Raw genomic sequence first — 25,947 nt, 5'->3', positions numbered from 1 at the left:
TTCAAAATTAATACATGATCATATATTTTCTTTTTTTTTAATTTTTTTTTAAAGATTTTGTTTATTTGACAGAAATCACAAGTAGGCAGAGAGTCAGGCAGAAAAAGAGGGGGAGGCTGGCTCCCCGCCGAGCAGAGAGCCCGATATCGATCCCAGGACCCCGGGATCATGACCCGAGCTAAAGGCAGAGGCTTTAACCTACTGAGCCACCCAGGTGTCCCTATATTTTCTTATTTGTATGCAAAGAGCCAATACGCAATGATGCTTCGGTCTCCAGTGAGCTATAATAGCAATCGCTCGTTTCTCATACATTTCAATTGGGCTGATTTTTCATTTGGCTGCACTCCACCTAGTTCCAAAAAGAATGTAAGGTGCTTTGAACTGCCTGGTGGCGAAAGCCCTGAATTTACTTGGTCTGATAAGTTCCATATGTTTTTTAGCTGCAGAAACAGAGACAGGAGTAGATGGGATAAGTCCCAGCCTGTAGACTAGATAGACTTGCTAGGGCAGGGCCCTTGGTCAAAGTCCCAGCGGTGCTATCAGATCTATGGTACTGAGGGGTCTGGCCTTGGCTTCAGAGCTAGACTATATCTTAGTCTGTGAGGCCCCTGCTTCTTCCTGTTGGAGGGTCCATGTCACAGATATGAATAGCTGATGTTTGCTGGTGTTTCCTAGGAGCCTGGCCCTGTGCCAAACAACTGGAATGTTATTTACTAAATTTTCATCCATAATACGTGGGTGCTCCCATTATCATCCCCATTGAGTAAGTGAGGAAACTGAGGCACAATCGGGTTCAGTAATTTGCTGGAGGTCACATGCTGCATGCAAATGGTAGAGTCAGGGTTTGAATTTGGCAGTCTGGTTCAACTTCCTGTGCTCTACCACCCTGTTGTCCTACATAGTGCAGTAAGAACGGGGAATCGGGGGGCCCCTGGGTGGCTCAGTCAGTTAAGCATCTGCCTTGGCTCAGGTCATGATCCCAGGGTCCTGGGATTGAGCCCTGTGTCGGGCTCCCTGCTCAGCGGGAAGTCTGCTTCTCCATCTTCCACTCCCCCTGCTTGTGTTCCCTCTCTTGCTGTATCTCTCGTCAAATAAAGAAATAAATAAAATCTTAAAAAAAGAAAAAAAAGAATGGGGAATCAGCCTGAAAAGGCAGGGCTGGGAGTTTAAGCTGGCTGTGGGGCTGGACTCTTTCGGTGGGGAGAGGTAGAAACCTGTGTCCGTACCACTTGTCTGAGATGAACTTGATGCCTCCTGGGTCATTCTAAATATCCAGGGGGTCCCATGCGGTAAGTGAGTGAGGAATGTAGCAGATATGAACCAAGACAATGTGCTGCTCTCGATCCCGGGGGCCCAGCCAGGTGGTAGCAAGACTTGGGGCAGCATTTAAAGGCAGGGGAGACAGCCCAGCCCTTTGGGGGAAGGGGCTTCAGGTGCAAGGCAGGATGTCAGCAGCTCCTGTCCAACGAATACAGGGCCACCCATCTATCATATAATGTGACAGGCCCTAGAGATTCGAAGGTAAAACACAGACCCTCTCCTTAGGGAGGTAAACAAGCAGATCAATAATTCAAAACTCATAGGACTGTATGATACATGATTTGGTACACTTTGCACAGACCACAGAACAATAGAGGAGGTACGCCTAACTCCATCATGGGCAGTCAGAGGAGGCTTCTTGGGGGTGGGAGAGGAGAGATTTATGTACAGGCACAGGGATGACAAAGGCAGGCTCTTACTCACTGGAAGTATGGCCTGTTGATGAGAACAGGGCTAGTTCCAGATGGGAGAGTGGGAGGGCCCTCAGAAATTAAGGTCATTCTGTAGGCCTGTGGGGGACAGGACCAATCAGTCTTGGGGGACAGGTCCTGGAGGGTCCACAGTCAGAACTACCGTCCCCTATGGTAGATCTTCATTTTCCTTTGCATCTGTTCTGCTGCTTAGCACATTTCTCTAATGCATGTTTTGTTTTAATAAAATGGAAGTGCTGGGTACCAGGAAGGAAATCAAGGCAGAGACTGAGCCTTAGAGAAACAAGACTCCCTATTTCCCTGTCCTACACATGGCCAACCGTTCAAGGTTCGGCATGGACACAGTCTTCTTCCCCATTTGACTTAATCTGAGTGAGGGGCCTCTCCAGTATGGATACTCCTCTTTCCCTGTGATTCTCCCGTCACAGGAATGTTCACGCCTTACTGTGTCTGATATCCAGTCTGGGCCACCCCCTCATCTCTGAGCTCCTCTGAGGGCAGGAACTACACAGCCCCCATCCCGTGGCCTAGCACAGAGGGTGTGTGTCACTGTGTGTGCTGAATGAATGTATGATTTCCCATGGCCTAGAAAATTGAGTCCAGTGTCCAAGCTCAACCTGTCACAAAATGACCCATTTGTGAAAATCACCTTTCCAGAATTTTGTCTTCTACCACTCTCTTCCGGGTTTAAGTCTCCAGCCCCACTCCAAATGAAGTGTTTTCCAAATCATAGCTGAAGCTTCATTTTTACTGTTCTCTCTCTGCCAGCAAAACCTTTCACTCTTGAAATCTGTCATTGGAAGCCTAAGTCAAATGAGAACATTTGACTAGGGGTGGGGCAGGTGGGGACGGGCTCAGTCTCCCGTCTCCTACCTTGCAACTCTTGACAATAGTTAGCACCTGCTGCTTTGTCTTTGGATCGGCTGTTTGTCTTACTAGCTTACAAAGCTCCTTGATAGCAAGATACTGTTTCCTCCATCTTTGTTTCTGTCACAATGCCTGATACCTGATGAGGCAAAATCAATATTTAAGGAAGGACTATGAGTAGGTCTGTACACCTGGTGAGCCGCAGTTTTGGAACTGGGGTCTCATCCAGGGACCACCTGTGTGAGAACCAGGGCCCGGAACAGGATGTGAGGGGGATCACCTGGGGTGCTTATTGAAAATGGGTTCAATAAGGTCTTTGGGCCCTATCCGAGATTTACTGATTCATGTTCTTGAGTACAGCATCCCTAAAATCTGTATGTCTAAACACTCCTCAGGTGCTTTTGCTGCACACTAAAATTTGAGAACTTTTCCTAGGTATCATGTTAGGTGTCTTACAGTCTATATTACAATTAGGATCCTTTTGAAGCATAGCTCCAGACACGGTGTCCTGATAGCATCCAAGTCCAGAAGAAAGAAGGAAGGCTAATCTCTTTTTAATCTGGAAGAAGTCTTTCTCTGAAGCCTCTTGGTAAGCCTTCCTGGTAGCCCCAGGACTCCGAGATCATGACCTGAGTCGAAGGCAGCGGCTTAACCCACTGAGCCACCCAGGCGCCCTATACAAATATTTTTTAAAAGTGTTAATTGTGACTCTTCCCATTAATATAATTTTTCCTGTTTTTTACCCCCATTCCCTTATATTCACTTGATGTATGATCAGGAATGGAAATCTACACTTAGGAATGACCATGGAGCATTCTGAGGACCTTTTTGAGCATCAGTAGTTAGAATCTAGAATCATTACTGTAGAGCAGTAGTTCTCAAATTTGAGAATGCATCAGAATCACCTGCCTAGGTGGCTTGGAGGGTTAAGCCTCTCACCTGCTCAGGTCATGGTCTCAGGGTCCTGGGATTGAGCCCCACATTGGGCTCTCTGCTCAGCAGGGTGCCCACTTGCACCTGTCTCTCTGCCTGCCTCTCTGCCTACTTGTGATCTCTGTCTGTCAAATAAATAAATAAAATCTTAAAAAACAACAACAACAACAAAAATCACGTGGTGGGCTTCTTACAAACCAAATTGCTAGACCCTACCCTCAGAGTTTTGTAGGTGTGGTGTTGGGCCCAAGAATGTGCACTTTTAACAAGTTCCCAGTTTCTGATGATTGGTCTGGAAACCACACTTTTATAAACACTGAATTGTATGAACTTCTTTTAGGTTGAAATACTGGTCTATTATTTATTGAAAAGATAAACGTAATTGTGGACTTGGCATATTCTACTCTTTCCAGGTTCTCTTGAGCTCCCTATTATAGCTGTCCTGGGGCCTCCTAGAGGAGGAGACTGGATTCCCTGTGTTTTCTGTGCTTTGGTGAATCTATGGAAGGCTTATTCCTTGGAACTGAGAGGGTGGAGTGACACCCACACACCCTCCCTCCCGGCCAGGCATGGTTGTAAAATTACTGAGACACACAAGTTGAAATCTAATACGGTTCCACATATGACATGCCTACTAGCCAAATTCAGAGACAAGAAGTAGAGTGATGGTTAGCAGGGGCTGAAGTAAGGGAGAAATGGGGAGTTATTATTGAACGGGTACAGAGTTTCTGTTTGGGATGATGGAAGAATTCTGGAAATGGATAGTGGGGATGGTTGCATGACATGGTGAATGTAATTAATACCACTGAATTGGGGCGCCTGGGTAGCTTAGTGAGTTGAATGTCCAACTCTTCATTTTGGGTCTGGTCAAAGTCTCGGGGTCTTGGGGTCATGGGATCAAGCCCCACATTGGGCTCCCTGCTTAACAGGGAGTGTGCTTTTCTCCCTCTGTCTCCACCCCTCCTACTCATGCTCTCTCTCTTCAATAAATAAATAAATCTTTTAAAAAAATACCACTGAATTATACACTTAAAACTGGTTAAAATGCGAAACTTTATTATGTTTATTTTGTCACAATTTGAAAAAAATCTTGCTTTCTTTACTATTCTGTCTCCCAGTAGTGTGCTGGAGCGTCCTTCTATCAGCCTATTAGAAGTGATTGTTAGGGGACCTGGGTGGCTCAGTGGGTTATCTGCCTTTAGCTCAGGTTATGATCCCAGGGTCCTAGGATCAAGCTCCACGTTGGGCTCTCTGCTCAGGGGGGAGCCTGCTTCCTCCCCTCTCTCTCTCTGCCTGCCTCTCTGCCTGCTTGTGGTCTCTCTTTCTCTGTCAAATAAATAAATAAATTAATTAATTTAAAAAAAAGTTTTTATTACAGACCTTTCCCAACATACACCCAAGTGGGAGAATAGTAAAATGGACCTCTGTGTTTATTCATCACCCAGCTCAACAGTTACAATATTTCACCAAAAAAGAGAATTTCCAACTATTTAAGTAATAAGAGGGAGGAATACAAAGGAAAAGATGGCCAGATATGATTGAAACTTTTTCTTCCAAATTTTGGCTTTATTGAGTTAAAAGGATAGGATCAAATTGGCAAAATACTTAATAATACATTTTAGACATAAAATATTAAATTTTATAACATAGGAATAATTTCTGTAAATTTTAGTAAAGCACCAAGATGCTAAAAATAGGTGAAAAATGATCTAAAATAGAAACAGATAATACACAGAGAAGAATGGGAGTTGAAAAAAGGGAGTCAGTGTTCCTACTATTGATTTTAAAAAGCAAGTTAAATCAATAATAAGATTTAGTATTGTACTCAAATATTACGTTATAAAGAAATAAAGCAAGCAAGCTTATGGCTAGCTGGGGTTTGGATGTCCTTGTAAATTTGGAGGACAACTAGAAATATTCATAAGTATCAGATATCACAAGAAATACGTCAAAAAGAAGAATAAAATATCTTGGAAAGCTAAATATAAAGATTGTAGCTATGGTTTTAAAACCTGAACAACCAATAGTAGGGACATTGAATAAATTACAAGATATCAATATAATGGAAGAGTATAATTTTAGTACAGTGACCCATATGGTGATTGTGTGAAGTATGAAAAATTAAGAGGAAAGAGTAGAACACGATATCCTATACATACTGTGATTACAATTAAAATATTGACACAAATAGAAATAATAGTAGATGGTAAGTTTACATTGTTTTAAAATGTCCTTCTCAGTGCTTAAAGTTGATTAAATAATTTACAAAATAAAAGGAAAGGGAAATAGGGGATTGCTTAAGGCCTCACAGTCTCTACAGTTCTCTGAAAGTTAGTCTTTTCCATTCATTGTCAGTGGAAAGGTCCATAATTTTCAGCATTGCCATGGAAAATTTTACTTCTATCTGTATTCTGGTGGGTTTATGAAACAAGTTTCTCAGCTCACCTAGGCAATTTAATAACAGCTGGAGGGCAGGAGAGGTTAACAGTGACGGGTAAAAGTACCACTAACTGCCTTATATTGTTACCCACTATAAAAATCCTGAGGTTGCTAGAACAGAAATAAAAGTATAATCAATAAACCAAATGATAAATTTTACTATATAAGTTATATTAAATTCTCATTTAATTTAAATTTACCAGATTTAAACTTTCTGTTGCTATATTCTGTTGCTAAAACAGAAATAAAATTATAATAAATAAACCAGATAAATTTTCTGTGATGTACATTTATTATCTTTACTATTCAAAAATAAGAAAGGTTATTTTTAAAAAGCTAGCCAGTGTTTTCTGTTTTATATTTCCTGTGATATTTCCTAAGGTGGTAATACTAAATTTTTTATGATCTCTGCAGATAGTCTCCATTTCTTTTAAAAGGATTCCTGGCTGGAGGATTCTATTTTTTATGAAAACAAAAAACCCCACAAAAACAATTGAGTTGAAACCAAACAATAGTGAAAAGAAAGATACTTAGATATGAGTTGGTGAGTCCTCTTAAATACATATGTATGTTTTACAATCTAAAATGTCTTGCCTCTTGATTAAATAAAGGGAGGGAAAGGATTGATCATAGAAAATTAACCTGGGCCTGATACGCTGAGTACAAAATATTTAAGCCAAACTCTTTAGTCTCAAAGGATTTCTTGATGTTATTACACTAGTCATTTCCCCCTTCCTATTAATTAATTACTTAAAGATTTTATTTATTTATCTCTTTAGGAAAGAGGGAGCACCAGTGTGGGGAGGGGCAGAGGGAGAAGGACAAGCAGACTCCCCACTGAGTAGGGAGCTTGACCCAGGGCTCCATCCCAGGATCCTGAGATCATGACCTGAGCCTAAGGCAGACCCTTAACTGAGTGAGCCACCCAGGGGCCCCTCCTGCCAATTTAGATGTGTTATTTTGCCAAATAGTGAGGGTGCCCCTTAGTTCCCTGAACTTTCTTTTGAACAATTACGTGGATTATTTCCAGGAATAGGCCATCCCTTTAAATATTCTGAGGCCTAATTCCTTTTCTCTTCTTCTCTATAGCATTTTGTCCTAGGCCACATTTTGTGTTTTTCTTTCTATTTTTTTAACACATGGGGAAATGAAAGCACTAAGAAGATGAGCAAGTTTGTTTTTTTTTTGTGTGTGTGGTATTTAAAAGTAATCATCTGGTCATTCACATGAAGTGTTTAGAACAGTATCTGACACATAGTACAATAAGCATTCAGCAATAGCTGTAATCATTATTATTAAACAAGGCCAAGTGTGTCTAGAGCAGTGGTATGCAGTAGAAGGACAGAGCAAGGCACAAACGTAAGTCTGAATTATCTAGTAGTCACATTTTTAAAAAATTTTTTTTATTTTTTAAGATTTTATTTATTTATTTGACAGAGATCACAAGTAGGCAGAGAGAGAGAGAGAGAGAGAGAGGGAAGCAGACTCCCTGCCGAGCAGAGAGCCTGATGTGGGACTCGATCCCAGGACCCTGAGATCATGACCTGAGCCAAAGGTAGTGGCTCAACCCACTGAGCCACCCAGGCACCCCTAGTAGTCACATTTTAAAAAGTTAAAAGAGACAGGTGAAATGACATTTAATAATATAGATTATTTTACATTTTGCCCAGTAGATCTAAAGTATTATCATTTCAACGTCTAGTCAATAGAAAAAAAAATATTGGAATGTTTTACAGTCTTCTTTTCATACTAAGTCCTAACAGTCTGGTATGAATATTATATACTGACAGAACATCTGAATCTGAATGCTAAATTTCCATCAGAAATATTTGGTCTGGGGGCACCTGGGTGGCTCAGTGGGTTAAAGCCTCTGCCTTCGGCTCAGGTCATGATCTCAGGGTCCTGGGATCAAGCCCCACATCAGGATCTCTGCTCAGCAGGGAGCCTGCTTCCCCCTCTCTCTCTGCCTGCCTCTCTGCTTACTTGTGATCTCTCTCTGTCAAATAAATAAATAAAATCTTTAAAAAAAAAAAAGAAATATTTGGTGTGTATTTAGATTTCATATAATTTAATTTTCATGTAGATTCATATACCTAAATCATTTTAAACATATTTAGAAGTTTTCCAGTATCTGAATGGAATGCCAAAAAATAATTTTCCTTTTAATATTTGCATCCACATTGGAAAAAATGGCTCATCTCTTTTAGAATCCATGATTTGACTTTGAAACTAAAAGCGTAACACTTTTTTTTTTTATTAACATATAATGTATTATTAGCCCCAGGGGTACAGGTCTGTGCATCTCCAGGTTTACACACTTCACAGCACTCCCCATAGCACATACCATCCCCAATGTCCATAATCCAACCACCCTCTCCCTACCCCTCTCCCCCCGGCAGCCCTCAGTTTGTTTTGTGAGATTAAGAGTCTCTTATGGTTTGTCTCCCTCCCGATCCCATCTTGTTTCACTTATTCTTTTCCTACCCCCCAAACCCCCCACATTTCATCTCCACTTCCTCATATCAGGGAGATAATTGTCTTCTCTGATTGACTTATTTCACTAAGCATAATACCCTGTAGTTCCATCCACATTGTTGCAAATGGCAAGATTTCATTTCTTTTGATGGCTGCATAGTATTCCATTGTAAGTGTGAGTGTGTGTATATCACATCTTCTTTTTTTTTTTTTTTTAAAGATTTTACTTATTTATTTGACAGACAGGGATCACAAGTAGGCAGAGAGACAGGCAGAGAGAGAGGGGAGGAAGCAGGCTCCCCACTGAGCAGAGAGCCCGATGCGGGGCTCGATCCCAGGACCCTGAGATCATGACCTGAGCCGAAGGCAGAGGCTTAACCCACTGAGCCATCCAGGCGCCCCGATCACATCTTCTTTATCCATTCATCTGTTGATGGACATCTAGGTTCTTTCCATAGTTTGGCTATTGTGGACATTGCTGCTATAAACATTTGGGTGCACGTGTCCCTTCGGATTACTATATTTGTATCTTTAGGGTAAATACCCAGCAGTGTGATAGCTGGGTTGTAGGGTAGCTCTATTTTCAACTTTTTGAGGAACCTCCATACTGTTTTCCAGAGTGGCTGCACCAGCTTGCATTCCCACCAACAGTGTAGGAGGGTTCCCCTTTCTCTCCATTCTTGCCAGCATCTGTCATTTCCTGACTTGTTAATTTTAGCCATTCTGACTGGTGTGAGGTGGTATCTCATTATGGTTTTTATTTGTATTTCCCTGATGCCGAGTGATGTGGAGCACTTTTTCATGTGTCTGTTGGCCATCTGGATGTCTTCTTTGCAGAAATGTCTGTTCATGTCTTCTGCCCATTTCTTGATTGGATTATTTGTTCTTTGGGCATTGAGTTTGATAAGTTCTTTATAGATTTTGGACACTAGCCCTTTATCTGATATGTTGTTTGCAAATACCTTCTCCCATTCTGTCAGTTGTCTTTTGGTTTTGTTAACTGTTTCCTTTGCTGTGCAAAAGCTTTTGATCTTGATGAAGTCCCAATAGTTCATTTTTGCCCTTGCTTCCCTTGCCTTTGGCGATGTTCCTAGGAAGAAGTTGCTGCAGCTGAGGTTGAAGAGGTTGCTCCGGTGTTCTCCTCAAGGATTTTGATGGTCTCACATTGAGGTCCTTCATCTATTTTGAGTCTATTTTCATTTGTGGTATAAGGAAATGGTCCAGTTTCATTTTTCTGCATGTGGCTGTCCAATTTTCCCAACACCATTTGTTGAAGAGACTGTCTTTATTCCATTGGACATTATTTCCTGAGAAGCGTAACACTTTTAAAACTGCTTTTGTTGGGGAGCCTAGGCGGCCCAGTGGGTTAAGTGTTTGCGTTCAGCTCACGTCATGATCCCAGGGTTCTGGGATCAACCCCCGCCCCCCACCCCGTGCAGGGAGCCCACTTCTCCCTCTTCTGCTGCCTGCTGCACTCCCTGCTTATGCTCTCTTTCTCTGTCTCTCTTTCTGCCAGTTCAGTCTCCTTTTTTCTCTACTGCATAGCTCATCATGCCCCTGCCTCTCCACTCAATTCCACCTCCCTCACATGCCTTGGTTTTAAATTTTAAAATGTGTCTATACTTTTTTTTTGTCGTCATTAGTTCATGTCTTTTATTAACCCACATACAGTTACTTGTCTTCAGGTTTGTTGAAGCAATAGGTCAGACATTTGCCACGTTATGACTGTCAAAGTAGCTAGCCATAAACACTTCAGTGCCATATTCATCCAAAGAGCGTTCCTGAGGAGCACAATGATTTTGCCATTCTCCTCTACCTTACAAGACGGCCAGCTTAACCTTCTTCCTCTTACGCTTATTCTTCTTGGGAGTGGTGTAAGACTTCTTCCATTTCTTAGCACCACCAGGAAGTCTCAACACAGTTCCTTCAGAATGTTGTAGTCAGGGGTGCCTGGGTGGCTAAGTCGTTAAACCTTCAGCTCAGGTCATGATCCCAGGGTCCTGGGCTCGAGCCCCACATGGGGCTCCCTGCTCAGTGGGGAGCCTGCTTCTCCCTCGCCCTCTAACCCCTACTTGTCCTTCAGCTCTCGCTGTCTCTCTGTCAAATAAATAAATAAAATCTTTAAAAAAAAAAAAAAAAGGATGTTGTAGCAGACAGAGTACATTCCAGTTACTTGCCCGCGAAGATCAGTCTCTGGTGATCAGGAGGAATCCCTTCCTTATCCTGGATCTTGGCCTTTACATTTTCTATCGTAGTTGAGGTTTCAGCTTTGAGAATGATGGTCTTCTCCATAAGGGTTTTCACAAAACTCTGTACCTTGGCAGCTGTTCCACCTGAGGTTGAGGAAAAGGAAGAGAAGGGGCAGACCTGGGGACACAGGAGAGGGTGTCGGGTAGGCTCCTGGCCGGAGAGGTGCCAAAGAGCACACACTCCCATACTTAAGAATAATTTAAATCTTTTTATAAGATTTTATTTATTTATTTCACAGAGAGAGAGCACAAGCAAGGAGAGCGGCAGGCAGAGGGAGAGAGAGATGCAGACTCCCCATGGAAGAGGGAGCCTGCTACAGGGTTCAGTCCAGGACCCTGGGATCATTACCTGAGCTGAAGGCAGATGCCCAACTGACTGAGCCACCCAGGCGCCCCTAGAAGAATTTAAATTTAATTATAAATTATAATTTACATAAATAGTACTGTAACTGGTGCTGTCTATAAAACATTGAAATAAGCACATGAAAAAAATTACATCAGTGTAAAGAAAAATAGAGTGAGCATATCTGTTGACACCAACTAGATGGGTGGCGAGATTAGGTGTAACACTAGAAAAGATGCAGCATGCCTGATGTGTGTACTCCATGTGGGGGGTTAAAGTGAAAGACAGCCTGACCAAAACATAAAAGTTGTGTGCTATGGGGGGGCGCCTGGGTGGCTCAGTGGGTTAAAGCCGCTGCCTTCGGCTCAGGTCATGATCCCAGGGTCCTGGGATCGAGCCCGCATCAAGCTCTCTGCTCAGCAGGGAACCTGCTTCCTCCTCTCTCTCTGTCTGCCTCTCTGCCTACTTGTGATCTCTGTCTGTCAAATAAATAAATAAAATCTTAAAAAAAAAAGTTGTGTGCTATGGAAAGATGGTTTATACTGCATCAATTTTTAAATTTAAATTTGATTAAAATCAAACAAAATTTAAAATTCAGTTTCTCAGCGGCACTGGCTAAATTTCAGTTGCTCGGTAACCACACGTGGCCTTGTGGCTACGGCATTGTATAGGGCAGGTACAGAAGCTGTGACTTTCAAAAGACAGGAGGCCCCCACCCAGGACACCTTTTTGTGTTGGCATCAGGTTCCAAAGTTGTTGGTACGGTGCCTGGTCCAGTTTCCAGTTCTGGCTCATTTTCTCTTTGTTCCTCTCTGCTTCTCTGAGGTGGCATCTTTTCCTCTCCCAATGCTGGTTCTCTGAACTATATAGATGTAATATGTATTTATTATAATTCTAAATTATAAACATGTTATAATTTTATAGAATTATATAATATTAATTATAGTAATATATAGTATTAATATATAATGTTAATTATAATATTAATTTTAAGTAATATTAATGTTTGTTAATAATAAATTAATATATCAACATTGATTAATGTAATAATTTAATAATAATATATAGTTATAGTTTATATATAATATATAAAATGTAAAGACCTAAAATATACTTCCCAGCATGCATTTCTGCCAAGGTTCTTCTTATTGGTCACCTTTTCCTGCATCCTTTCTGCCACCACAGTGTCCCTCCCAACACCTCTCTGCTGGTTTGGGGGTGAGTAGGGCCAGTAATGGATCCACCTCACAGGTCCTCAACTCATATGGGTGGACTGGGATGAAGTTTTCTGAGTGGATCCCCTTAACAGACAGAGCTGATAGGGAGGTATCACCCATCTCCCCACTGTCCTGCCCGCGTGCGCACACACACTTTCACTCTCCATCTGTCTTAAAGTAGTTTCAGTTCCTCTCAGCTGCTGATAAAATCTCATGTCAGTACTAGTCTTCGGTTTTGTCATGAGCTCCTTCTTGTGCTTCCCCATGCCTACATCAGGTTTTTCATGAAAAATTGAGAGAGGCTGCATCAGAAACAGCAAGTTCCCTGTGTGAACTAGAAATCCACTGTGGTAGAATTTTAACAGTTCTGTTTTTGTGTTCTACCAGAGTCAACTTGAGTGCTGGCAAGATTTGGAACTAGAACCCGGCCTTGGCCCTCTGAGGGAGTGGCTGCTCCAGGGGGAGTGGGAGATGCCCACACAGCTAGAACTTGCATATTTGCTGGGCACGGGAGGTGGCAGGAGAAAATGTGACATTTCAGAGAGCAGTGTTTATTTTCTTCTCACTTCCAGATCTCCAAGGTTGAGCCCATGTAAATCTAGGAAGGAAAACTCAGCTGCTTTTCCTGTTCATCTGGGAAGAAAGTTTGTTTTCTTCCTTCCTGGGCAAACAGAAATGGTGGTGTTGAGGGGCGCCTGAGTGGCTTAGTCAGTTAAGCAGCTGGCTCTTGATTTCTGGTCAGGTCCTGATCTCCGGGGCCTGGGATGGGGCTGTGTCGGTCTCCACTGCTCAGCTGGGAGTCTGCTTGACATTCTCTCGGTCTCTGCCCCTTCCCCACCCCATCCCCGCATGTGCATGTTTGCACACAGGCTCGCTCTCTCTTTTTCTGTCTCTCAAGTAAATAAATAAACCTTACAAAATAAAAGAAAAAGAAGAAGTGGTGATGTTGATAAGGAAAGGCGTGGCTGCATAATACCTGTTTTTCTACCTACAAGTAAGTAAATAAAACTAGCTGGACACCAGGGGGCTGGGCCGCATGTTTGATTTCTCACCAACTCACTTGGAGATCCTTCCTTCCTGCGCTCCAGTTTCTCACTCAGATCCAGGTTGTCTGTTCCCTTCCTGCATCACAAGGATTTTGTACAGAAAGATGGAGTACATTTTACTTTCTCTGGGAGGGTGTAGAAGAGAAAAACTAGATGCTAGAGTCAGGGTTCTTTTTTCCAGTGAGGTACTCCTCTTGCCTTATCCCTGAGACTCGGGCTTGCGGACACAAGATGTCAAGACCTCGGAATCTGGGTCTTGGGACATGGCAGCCTATAGTTTGTGATTCATAAGGAGAGGCTGAGGGGACCTAAGTGTAGGCGGGCATGTGAAAACATGGTGCTGGAACAAACTAGAATTGGAGATCAGTGCAGTACCTTGTTATCAGTTAGTTGGAGTTTCTGCATTAGATTCTCATGTGTCTGGAATAGTTTACTTACTTCTGAAGAAGGAATGTGGAATAAAATGACCTTTCACATTTCCTTGAGGGGCTCTGATTCTAAAATAACTCCAAAAATGGGTCAGTAAACATGATGTAACCTGTGGCAAAGCCTAACCACAAGAGACAGATTTTCTCTTTAAATCATTGTTAGACCTGAAGAGAAGTGATTTTACCCATGATGCTGTGCAAAAGCTATATGGAATTTTGGATTCACTGAGTTTGGTTTTGCCTTAAAAGTAGATACTGCTCGAGACTCTTACTCTCACAAAACAAACTGAGGGTTGCCGAGGGAAGGGGGGTAGGGAGAGGGTGGTTGAGTTATGGACATTGGGGAGGGTATGTGCTATGGTGAGTGCTATGAAGTGTGTAAACCTGGCAATCCACAGACCTGTACCCCTGGGGCTAATAATACATTATATGTTAATAAAAAATAAAAAATTTGGGGTGCCTGGGTGGCTCAGTGGGTTAAAGCCTCTGCCTTTGACTCAGGTCATGATCCCAGGGTCCTGGGATCGAGCCCCGCATCGGGCTCTCTGTTCAGCAGGGAGCCTGCTTCCTTCCTCTCTCTCTGCCTGCCTCTCTGCTTACTTGTGATCTGTCTGTCAAATAAATAAATAAAATCCTTAAAAAAATTATTTAAAAATAATTTAAAAATTAAAATTAAAAATTAAGATAAGTAAATAAATAAAGGCAAAAAAAAAGAAAGTAGATATTGCTCAGTGAGGATAATAATGTGCTTCCCCTAAGAGGCCACTATCAACCTACAAAGCTGAGTCCTTGACCTCTTAAGCTATATAGATGTGTTTTATTTTATTGAGGTATAATTTACATACAATAAAATGCACAGATCTTACGTGGTTAGTTTGGTGAGTTTGTTTTTTTTTTTAAGGAGTTCATGTTTAAAAAAAAAACTATTTTAAAACATTGTGCTGAAATACACCTAGGATAAAATTTACCATCTTAACCATTTTTTAGTGATATTTGAGTGGCCTCAAGCACATTGACAGTGTTGTGCAACCATCACCACCATCTAATCCCAGAACTCTCTCCATTCTGTAAAACTGAAGCTCTGTACCTACTAAACTAGAATTTCTTATTCCTCCCTTCTCCCATGCCCTGGCACTGCCATTCCACTTCCTGTGTCCTGAATTTGACTTCTCTGAGTGGAATTGTACAGTATTTGTGACTTTTTTCACTTAGCACAGTGTCCTTAAGGTTCATCCACGTTGTAGCACATGTCAACATTCCCTACTCTCTAAGGCTGAATGATATTCCATTTCATGTGTGTATGTACCAGATCCTGTTTATCTATCCATCTGTCTATTGACACATGGGTTGTATATGGTTCCACCTTTTGGCTCTTGGGACTAATACTGTTGTGAGTGTGGGTGTACAAGTATCTCCCCAAGTCCTGGCTTTCAGTTCTTTTGAAAGAATATATATGTATCCTAGAATATATATATACCCAGAAGTGGAATTGCTGGATCATATAGTAATTATTCAATTTTTAATTTTTTTGAGGAACTGCTGTACTGATTTTCATAGTGGCTGTACCATTTTACATTCCTACCAGCAGTACTCAAGTGTTCCACTTTTTCCACATCTTCCCTGACACCTTTTATTTTCTGTGTGTGTGTGTATAGGAGCCATCCTAATGGGTGTGAGGCGAGTAGAATAAGTTTTGACGAATGCATGTAAGTTAGTACTACTACCCCAATCAAGAATCAAGATGCGGAACATTTCTGTCACCACCCAAAGTTCTTCTCTCACGCTCCTCTATAGTTAGTATCCTCTCTGCCTCATCACCACCTCCAAACCCTTGAAAGTGGGGGCCCAGGTTGGAAATCCTGTGAGTACCTGGGAAGGTGCTATCTTAGCATTCAGGCAGCTGTGAGGACAATGATCTTTTTTTAATTAACTAATTTAAATTTAATTAACTATGGGGCACCTGGGTGGCTCAGTCCTTAACCGTCTGCCTTCGGCTCAGGTCATGATCCCAGGGTCCTGGGATCTAGCCCCGCATCAGACTCCCTGCTCAGCCGGAAGCCTGCTTCTCCCTCTCCCACTCCCCAGCTTATGTTCCTCCTCTTGCTGTCTCTCTCTCTGTCAAATAAATAAACCAAATCTTTTTTTTTTTTTTTAAAGATTTTATTTATTTGACACAGAGAGAGATCAGAAGTAGGCAGAGAGGCAGGCAGAGAGAGAGGAGGAAGCAGGCTCCCTGCTGAGCAGAGAGCCCGACGCGGGGCTCGATCCCAGGACTCCGAGATCATGACCTGAGCCGAAGGCAGCGGCTTAACCCACTGAGCCACCCAGGCGCCCCTAAATAAACAAATCTTAAAAAAAAATTCAATTAACTAACATATAGTGTATTACTAGTTTCAGAGGTAGAGTTCAGTGACTCATCATTCTTATGTAACACCCAGTGCTCATTATATCCCGTGCACTCCTTAATGGCCATCAGCCAGTTACCCCATTGCTCCAACCACTGCCCCTCCAGCAACCTTCAGTTTGTTTCCTATGATTAAGAGTCTCTACTTTGTCACCCTCTCTGATTTTGTCTCTTATTTTTTCCTCTCTTCCCCTATGATCCTGTTTTGTTTCTTAAATTCCACATATGAGCGAGATCATATGATAATTGTCTTTCACTGATTGACTTATTTTGCTTAGTGTCATACCCTCTAGTTCCTTCCACATTGTTGCACATGATCAGATTTCATTCTTTTTGATGGATGAGTCATGTTCCATTGGAGATACATATCACATCTTCTTTATCCATCCATCTGTCGATGGACATCTGGGCTCTCTCCATAGTTTGGCTGTTGTGGACATTGTGGCTATAAACATTGGGATGCAGATGCCCCTTTGGATCACTGCATCTGTATACCTAGTAGTGTGAGGACAATGATCTTGTCAGAGTACAGACCCACACAGGCTTGGTGGCCAAAAGAACCATATGGGAAATTCAGTTTGACATGTTGGTAGATGTGAAAGCCTGAACTCTGTACCCCACAGATGTTTTTAGTACAAGTAGAGTTGGTAACCCACGCCTTGAACAGCTCACTGAACAGGTAATGCTAGAATATGTAGATGTGGCAGACAAAGGTTACCTGGAGAGAATAGTAATAAAAAGAATAGTGAGCATTTGTTGAGTACATAATGTGTGCCCTCTTCTAAGTACTTCATATGATGCAATAACTGGTTTAATCTTTGCAACGATCCCAAAAGTAGCTGTTGTTATTAATTCCATGTTACCAATGAGGAGACTGAAGTACAGAGAAAGAATAACTTGTCCCCAGTCATACGGCTAAAAGTGTGTGTCAGAGAGTTCTAAACCCAAGTGGATGGGCTCCAGTCTCTGGCCATGTGGTTATAGAGGAAGGATGACATGGTCTTTAAGGGAGGAATTCCCGCCATCGTGTGAAATGGCCACTAGACCATGAGGTTGGCTGCACCACAGTCAGGCTTGGACCTTCCTGTTCGTGATTCTCCTCAGAAAAATGGCATGGATTCTCCCACGAGAATCCCAGTGGGAGCCTGTGCTGCCCACGATGCCGGCATCTGCATCAGGTCAGACAAGGGAACCCAACACATTATTACCATGCACGTGACCCAGAGGGCAGACCCACCACTTCCTTATAGATGGGCATTCCATCTGCAACATGAAGGGGTGGGCTGGGCATTCCCTGAAATCCTCTCTACCCTGACAGTCCTACACTGGCAGAAATGAGCTCCTTCTGGAGACAAGTGTCCCCACCCCCCACATTTCTACTCCTGCTTTCTTGGGGGCACTTACACCTGAACCTTGGAATTGCTGTCTCACCTGTGCTTTGTTGGATGTTTTGATCTGAAATTGGGGAAAAACAACTCTGAAAGATCAAAAGAATACTTTTAAGTCTAGACGGTCACTGCCATAGCACAGAACATAAGCAACGGCCATCTAGGGCTTGAGAAAACATGTCACAGCTGTGCCAAGCCCTTTGAATGAAAGCCTGTAATGTTCTTAATTCATAGCATAAGCAGGCGAGCTATTTTTGGCATTCCTTCTTTCTCCCCCTATCGGTATACACTGGATAGTTTTGTTTTGTTTTGTTTTAAGATTTTTAAAAATTTATTTGACACAGAGAGAGAGATCACAAGTAGGCAGAGAGGCAGGCAGAGAGAGTGGGGGAGGCAGGCTCCCTGCTGAGCAGAGATCCCCATGTGGGGCTCTATCCCAGGACCCTGGGATCATGACCTGAGCTGAAGGCAGAGGCTTAACCCACTGAGCCATCCAGGCGCCCCTACACTGGATAGTCTTAATATTGCTGGCATTAAGATACGTATAACCAAAAGGGGGGAATTTTTTCTAACCTCCTTTGATATTAGATTCAGACTGCCCCAGGAGCATCAGTCAGTGTCTGAAGCAGGCTGCACTTTTGGGCACTTTTGTATTATGGTTGGATCAGCCATGACCCCCATGTCCTACCCCCATCATACTCAGCACAGGATGCTGGATCTTGCTACGGGGGTGGGTGGGGAAGATGGGCACAGAATGTGCCTGGATGGGATCCTTGTGTCTCTCCCTGGGGACGGCACTACTCTGACCATGTGTCTGCTTCAGAAAATGTTATCACAGAGCTGGGTTGCATTATTCTTGTACCGGAAAGGCAGGATGGCCGAACTAGAGCAGGGGCAAGTGGGTTGGAAATGGGCTTTCTCTCCATGGGGTGCCTGGGTGGCTTAGTTGGGTGGGCACCCGGCTCTTGGTTTTGGCTCAGGTTGTGATCTCATGGGTGGTAGGATTGGTCCCGATGGGGCCCCACCTGGAGGGGGCTTCCTGCTGACGGGGAGTCTACTTGAAAAATTCTCTCCCTCTACCCACTACCCCCCTCACCGGCTTGTGTGCTCTCTCTCTCTCTCTCTCTCATAAATGAATCTTTAAAAAAAGAAAAAGGAAAGGGACTTTCTCTTCAGACAGCCAGTAGTCTTGTATTCAACACTTCGGGTTGGGAGCTGTCTGCCGAAGTATAGCCAGTTTCTGCCCGATAAGTCTGGGAGAGGAACATTTTTGTCGTGGTTTGGTTTTGTTTGATTTTGTTTTGCACCCAGCTCGTTAAAGATTCAAAGAACAAGAATGCATCTAGTTCAGCAAAAATATGACAGTTTACAGTATTTATTCCATTTTTACTCTAAGAGCGCCTAGTGTTGTCACCTGCCTGTATACACATGGACACGTGCATGCATTTGCCCTGGTATAATATAAAGGTCTCTAGAGTCAGACAGACATGTAAAAAAACTGCTCCTGCCACCTCTTACTGGAGTGACCTTGGGTGCTATGCTTAACTTTTCTAAACTTATGTTATCAGACCTCATTCACTGGGCAGTGGAAGGGCAAATGATACCATATGGATGAAAGAAAGCACCCAGGTGCTCAGTACAATAAGTGGTTAACAAATATTTACCCACAAATTAAGTCTCTCTAGCTTCAGTGTACAGAGCAAGGAATGCAAGGCTAGCTTTCCTGATGCTGAGCTACCCAGCAGTGGCAGAACCTGCCCCATGGAGGATGAGCCCCACGACCAGAGGAGGATGACTAAAGGCTGGAGGTGACCATTCGGGAAGGTTTGGTAGAGGGTCCTTGCAATGAGAAGCAAGTTCAACAGACTTATCTCTAGCAGCCTCCAAGATTTCTTTTTCTTTTTCTTTTCTTTCCTTTTTTAAAAAGATTTTATTTATTTGTCAGAGAGAGAGAGAACACAAGCAGGGGGAGTGGCAGGCAGAGGGAGGAGCAGGCTCCCCACTGAGCAGGGAGCCTGATGCAGGACTCAATTCCAGGACCATGAGATTATGACCTCAGCTGAAGGTAGACACTTAACCAAGAGAGCCACGCAGGAATCCCCAAGAGTTCTTTTTCAAATGATAGACTACTCTTTCTAAGATTTTATTTATTTATTTATTTGACAGAGAGAGAGAGAGAGTGAGAGAGGGAACAGAAGCAGGGGGAGTGGGAGAGGGAGAAGCAGGCTTCCCGCTGAGCAGGGAGCCCGATGTGGGGCTCAAACCCAGGACCCTGTGATCATGACCTGAGCCAAAGGCAGATACTTAACAACTGAGCCACTCAGGCGCCCCAATGATAGACTACTCTTGAACAGATAGAGCATAGCGGATATTCTCTGGATGAAGGGTAGATAGGTGGAAATTAAGGTATAAATAAATAAAATGGTACCTGGCATGGGGCGGGCATTCCGATTATGTTGAATGAGTAAATGAACAAATGTGCATGAAATGTCAGTGAAACTGTCCTGTCAGTCCCATGATTGTGAACAATAACCAGCATGCCCATTACATTAGCTTCTTGTTTCCATGGTCACTGTCCTGAGAGGAGAGGAATTCAGACGGTTTGTTTGCAGTTAACAGGCAGAAGTGTTAAAACAGAACGCTGCTACCAACAAAAGGCCAGCCAATGAGAATGCCACCTCCGGTCCACGTGTGGTACTGGGAGTTGCTCAGATAACAAGGAAGGGCATCACAGGAAAACCCGAAGCACTGTTCTGTGCACCTGCATACAGTGGCCAGAGAAACCACGGAGGGTAGCTACACATTTAAAAGCTTATCACAATATGCTTTGAGTGTGCCCTACTTGAAGCTTGTGCCTGGGGAACCGAGGTATCATGTGAAGTACAGAGATGTCTAACAAGGCAGGCGTTGAACTGAGATTACAGGACCCAGTCCCTCGCTCAGCAAGCATTTAGACCACCGCAGCTGTCTTCTAATTTTTCTAATCTTATCTCAGAGAACTCACCATAGTCAGCTTCCATTATTATATCATCCCACTGGTTTGCAAAGTGGAAGTAGTAGTTGTGACTCCAAACGTTATTGGGTAGATTAATTAAGATAATGTAGAGGAGTACTTAATAAATGTACCTTCCCTCCTTCCCCCTGCCTTTTGGACAAAGGAATCCTTTGAATAGAGAAAAAAACTTTGGCATGATGTGGCAATGACAGAGGAGTGGGGATGGTTTAAATTGTATGTAAAACGGGTGTTTTAAAATTATTTGTGGATTGAAATTATTATGATTGTCCCCCACAATGCTGTGAATAAGTGGCTAAAATCTGGACAAAACACTGTTAATCAGTTGTTTGTCAGGTGCCGTGCTGGAATACGTTCTTCCCTAAGATTCTTAGCAGTCAGGTTTCCAAATTTGTCCGCCTTCCTTTGGCTGACATACTTTGCCTTTGATTAAATGTTTGAAAATGCTTACTTCTCCAGACACAAACCCCATCATGGCAACAAAACTTCCTTTACTTTTTGAAGGATCTAAGCTCCAAGGAAAAAAGGGTTGCATTTATTTTCCTATTTCGTAGACAGTTTTGAAAGCTGTCAGTGCTTAGGCGGGGTCCGGCACACCCTCCTCAAATCCACAGGCTAGAAGTTTAAATTTGTCATCCCGTGGGATGTAAAATGAAACCATGTACCAAAGTAAAATGGTGAGTGACTCACTCACATGTGATCTTCCAGGGAAGAGAGGGATTCAGTAAGAATGTGCCACAAGGACTGCAGATCCCTTCCTAATGAACATTCTGGTTGCCCCTCCTGGACCTGGGTCAGTGTCATGATTCTAGATGGAGGTGGCCAAGTTATAGTGGAGTCTCAAGGGGGGCATCCAGTACTTGGGGTGAATTCAACGTGGTGCCACATCCAGCAGGACCAGAGAAATTGCATTCATCAGCACACTAAGAAGGGGTTCAGCTCTCAAGGATGGTTTCACCTCTACAGGCTCACTGCACACATGTCCTCAAATGCAAACACTCACATGCTGATAATATCTTTATTACATTGAGAAATATATGGGATGCCTGGGTGGCTCAGTCAGTTAAGCATCTGCCTTTGGCTGTGGTCGTGATCCCAGGGTCCTGGGATCAAGTCCCATATGGGGCTTCCTGCTTGGCAGGGAGCTTGCTTCTCTCTCTCCTTCTGCCTCTCCCCATCCCCACTTGTGCTCTCTGTCTCAAATAAACAAATAAAATCTTAAAGAAAAGAAAGAAATGTAATTGTTACTGAGACAAAAATCCTTGTGCTCCAGACTTTGAAGACAGGTCCACGTGGGAAGCCAAACTCCAGTCCAAGTGTTGCTTGGCAATCACAGAATCAGAACAAAAGTGTATTAGATAGATAACACAGCTGTGGGAAGTATCTGATCCTGGACCATTGTCTCTAGGGCCAAGCCACCCTTTCTGTAGGACTGGGCTTTGATGAATATTTCAAAGTAAGCATCTCTGAGAATTTTGTGTGGAGCTTGGACACCATCTTTCTTTCAATATGCTAATAGTTTCAGCAAAGTGGCCTTAGGTCAGGAGCCATTCTTTCTCGTTGAAATTGAATTTGCCTATCTTTATTTTGATAGTTATTTGCTGATTTTACTAGTCTAATGCTAGTAGGAAATGATCTAATTTGCCTGCTTTCCAAATTCTGGCCTAGTGGGGAGGAATCAAGCGCACTCCATATCTGGCCTCCTGAAATATCACACGAAATAGGATTTCCTTGTCCCTTGTGTCTGCCATAAGGACATAAGGAACTTCCTGCATGAGGGCTTTTCTAGCAGTGTCACAATAGGGCAGTTTGTGGAATGGTGTAAAAATGACCCTCTTGTACACTCAAGCAGAAAATGATACGGATCTGTTCTCGATGTATCTAATTTTTTTCTTTCTGACTCCATCATAAATTACTTCTGTAGATTTTTGTAATCTTAAGTGAAATAAGTTGAACTTATTTAATAACTTAGCATGCCCTAAAGAACTGCTGTTGGGGTCCATCTCTTATGTTGTGTTCCCAGCTTTCTTCCAGTCGCTCTAAAACAATGGTTTAACATTTTCAGGAGCCCTAGTATGAGCCCTGCTTGTAGGGCTCAGATATATAAAGAAGGTGCCCTCCCCCGTCACCCCCCACAGACTGCAGAACCATATGGGCCCTTCAGTCTTCATCTTCCCATCTGAAGAGCCCCCGATGCTTTTAAGGTCATCTGAGCCATGCCCAAACCTGAGTGGGTTTCCCTTTTTCCTAAAACTGGGGCACAGTTGCTAATTAGTTTGCCCCACCTGTGAACAACAGCCAAGAAGCTTTGGAAACCCTAACACAAAGTCTGAGTCATCATGAACCTGGTGATATTGTTCAGTTTATGGGCTTGTAGGCTGGCCTTCAGAGAAGAAGAATGAATGGATCCAGGAAGCTGAGACAGAAAAGGGTTCCTATAAAGAGTCCTTGGCTTTTCAGGCTGGAGGAGAACGTGGGAGGACTTTTAGAGTTTGAGCTTCCAGAAGAAGGGCATGGCATTCTTTGGGAGCCGCTCATTTGGGGCAGTTAAGAAGAGGCAATTCTGGGAGGAGGCAATTCTGTGGCAATTCTGGGGGGTGAGAATTCTACCACTGAACCACCAGTGCCTTCCTGTGACAGTTCTGTTCCAGCGGGCGGTCCACGTGATTCCTTCCCCTCCTTTCCACTCCCCACCCATCCTTGCTCCTTACTAGGCACCAGACACTGGGCCAGTAAGCATGAGCTTGGGTTAATTTTACGTGTATTAGCTGGTATCTGATGAAAGAATCAAGGGGTACTGTTTCCTGCCTTCATTTCTATAATCTACTGAGAAACTTGTTTCGTGCTAGTAAATAACAAATATACAACAGCTGTCTCTGTATAAACGGACTTCAGCTGAGTGCTGTCCAAGTTTCAAACTAGATTGTCTGGCTAAAAGCACCCTGTGTTCAAGTATGATACATTTTTTTTCCCTTTAGTAGATTATTTCTAGCTCTTTGAATAATGACTCTCAGTATTTCCAGAAGATTTTGCTCAAGCGTTTTTTTCCACTTCTTGATGTGGTCAGGAGGATTGGAAGAATTTATATTAAAGACTGGATGGGGCGCCTGGGTGGCTCAGTGGGTTAAGCCGCTGCCTTCGGCTCAGGTCATGTTCTCAGGGTCCTGGGATCGAGCCCCGCGTCGGGCTCTCTGCTCAGCAGGGAGCCTGCTTCCTCCTCTCTCTCTGCCTGCCTCTCTGCCTACTTGTGATTTCTCTCTGTCAGATAAATAAATAAAATCTTAAAAAAAAAAATTTAAAAAGACTGGCTTTTGGGGGAGATGTTACCCTTCCCTGCCTCCTTATTTGTTGTTGTCATCTATAGCACCTCCCCCTTATCTGTGGGGTATAGGTTCCAGGAGCCCCCAACAGATGCCTGAAACTGCAGGTAGAATGGAACCCTATTTATACTGTGTTTTTCTACACATACATACCCTATGATAAAGTTTAATTTATAAATTAGGCACAGTAAGAGATTCACAACAAGAACTAATAATACAGCAATTTTAATGATATAATAAAAGTTACATGAATGTGATCTCTCTCTCAAAATATCTTTTTTTCCCCAAGATTTTATTTATTTATTTATTTATTTATTTTTAAGATTTTATTTATTTATTTGACAGAGAGAGATCACAAGCAGGCAGAGAGGCAGGCAGAGAGAGAGGAAGGGAAGCAGGCTCCCTGCCGAGCAGAGAGCCCGACGCGGGACTCGATCCCAGGACCCTGAGACCATGACCTGAGCCGAAGGCAGCAGCCCAACCCACTGAGCCACCCAGGCGCCCAGATTTTATTTATTTTTTGACAGAGAGAGGGAACACAAGCAGGGAGAGTGGGAGAGGGGGAGAAGCAGGCTCCCTGCTGAACAGGAAGCCCGATGCAGGGCTCAATCCCAGGACCCTGATATCATGACCTGAGCTAAAGGCAGACACTTAACAGCTGAGCCACCCAGGCATCCCTCTCTCTCAAAATACCTTACTGTACTGTAGTTACCCCCCTCCTTTTTTTTTTAAAGATTTTATTTATTTACTCAAGAGAGAGCAAGTGAGAGAGAGCACGAACAGGGGTAGAGGAAGAGGGAGAGGAAGAAGCAGGGTCCCCACTGAGCAAGGAGCCTGATGTGGGACTCAATCCTAGGACCCTGGGATCATGACCTGAGCTGAAGGCAGATGCTTAACCGACTGACCCACCCGGGCACCCCTGTAGTTACCCTTCTTCTTGCGATGATGTGGCATGATGAAATGTCTGTGTGATGAGATGAAGTTAGGTGAATGATGTAGGTGTTGTGAGGTTATGTTAGGCTACCACTGACCTGATTTCAGAAGGAGAATTGCCTGCTTCTGGATTGCAATTGATGAAAACCACAAATAAGGAAGGATTTCCATATTCCAAAACTGTATAGAAATAAAGGGAGGGCCCTTGCTCCTTAAAGGTGGGTCTGCTAGGTGGTCCACCAATTGGCAGAAACTCCATCTAACTCACATATAAATTATTCTTAATGAGAGATATTGGCACATTTTGATTGTTTATATGATGTGAAACAGGGCTTCCAAACAAAGTCGTGGCTAAGTCTCAAAGAGCCCTGCTCTTGGCTTCCCCTAGCACATTCTGAGCAAATGAGACATACCCCTTCCTGCTTCCACGGATAGTCTTGACCCTACTCCAACCCCATCTCATACCACTCTGGTCCTTGTTCATGATGTGGTTGTTCATTCCTCAAACACAGTAAATTCATCACTGCCTCAGGGCCTTTGCTTTAACTGTTCCTTCTGCCTTCAGTAGTTCTCCTCCAGCACTGAATAGCTAGCCTCTTCTCATTCAGGTCTTAGCTCAGATGTCTTCTCCTTGCCACCCTGTCCAGGCTAGCTCCATCCCAGTGACCTGATCCCCTCATCTTCCAACCCAGGATTCAACAAATTTCTTCTGTGAAGGGCCAGATATTAAGTATTTTCAGCTCTGTGAGTCATGTAGTCTCTCCCAACCACTCAGTTCTGCTGTTGTAGCACGAAAACAGCATTAGATAATATGTAAACAAATGGGTATAACCAAGCTCCAAGGAGTGTTTATTTATGAACACTGAAATTTGAATTTTATATAATGTTCGTGTTCATGAAATAATGTTCTTTTGACTTTTTGCCAATCACTGAAAATGTAAAAAGCATTCTTAACTTGTAGGCCATACAAAAAAAAAAAAAAAAGGATTTGGCCATGAGCTGTAGTTTGCTGATTCCTGTTCCATAGCATTCTCCTTTCATATTTTCACCTTACTCATCCTGAAATCATCTTATTTATTGATTTATTTGTTGTCTGCCTTTCCTAGTGGACTGTAAGCTCCTTGGAGTCCTGTTCTCTGTC

General features: G+C 43.1%; 1 protein-coding gene and 1 pseudogene across 2 annotated transcripts in view; one reads left to right on the top strand and one right to left on the bottom strand.

The window, feature by feature from the left end:
- Window positions 1-25,947, top strand: part of ANXA4 (annexin A4) — a 76,642-nt gene that overhangs the window by 4,780 nt on the left and 45,915 nt on the right. The window lies entirely within an intron of this gene.
- Window positions 10,015-16,237, bottom strand: LOC125109811 (ubiquitin-40S ribosomal protein S27a-like; annotated as a pseudogene).

This window comes from Lutra lutra, chromosome 9 (genome assembly GCF_902655055.1).
Source record: "Lutra lutra chromosome 9, mLutLut1.2, whole genome shotgun sequence".
Taxonomy (NCBI): Eukaryota; Metazoa; Chordata; class Mammalia; order Carnivora; family Mustelidae; genus Lutra; species Lutra lutra.
The sequence above is the reverse complement of the archived record's forward strand: the minus strand, read 5'-3'. Positions and strand labels throughout refer to the sequence as shown.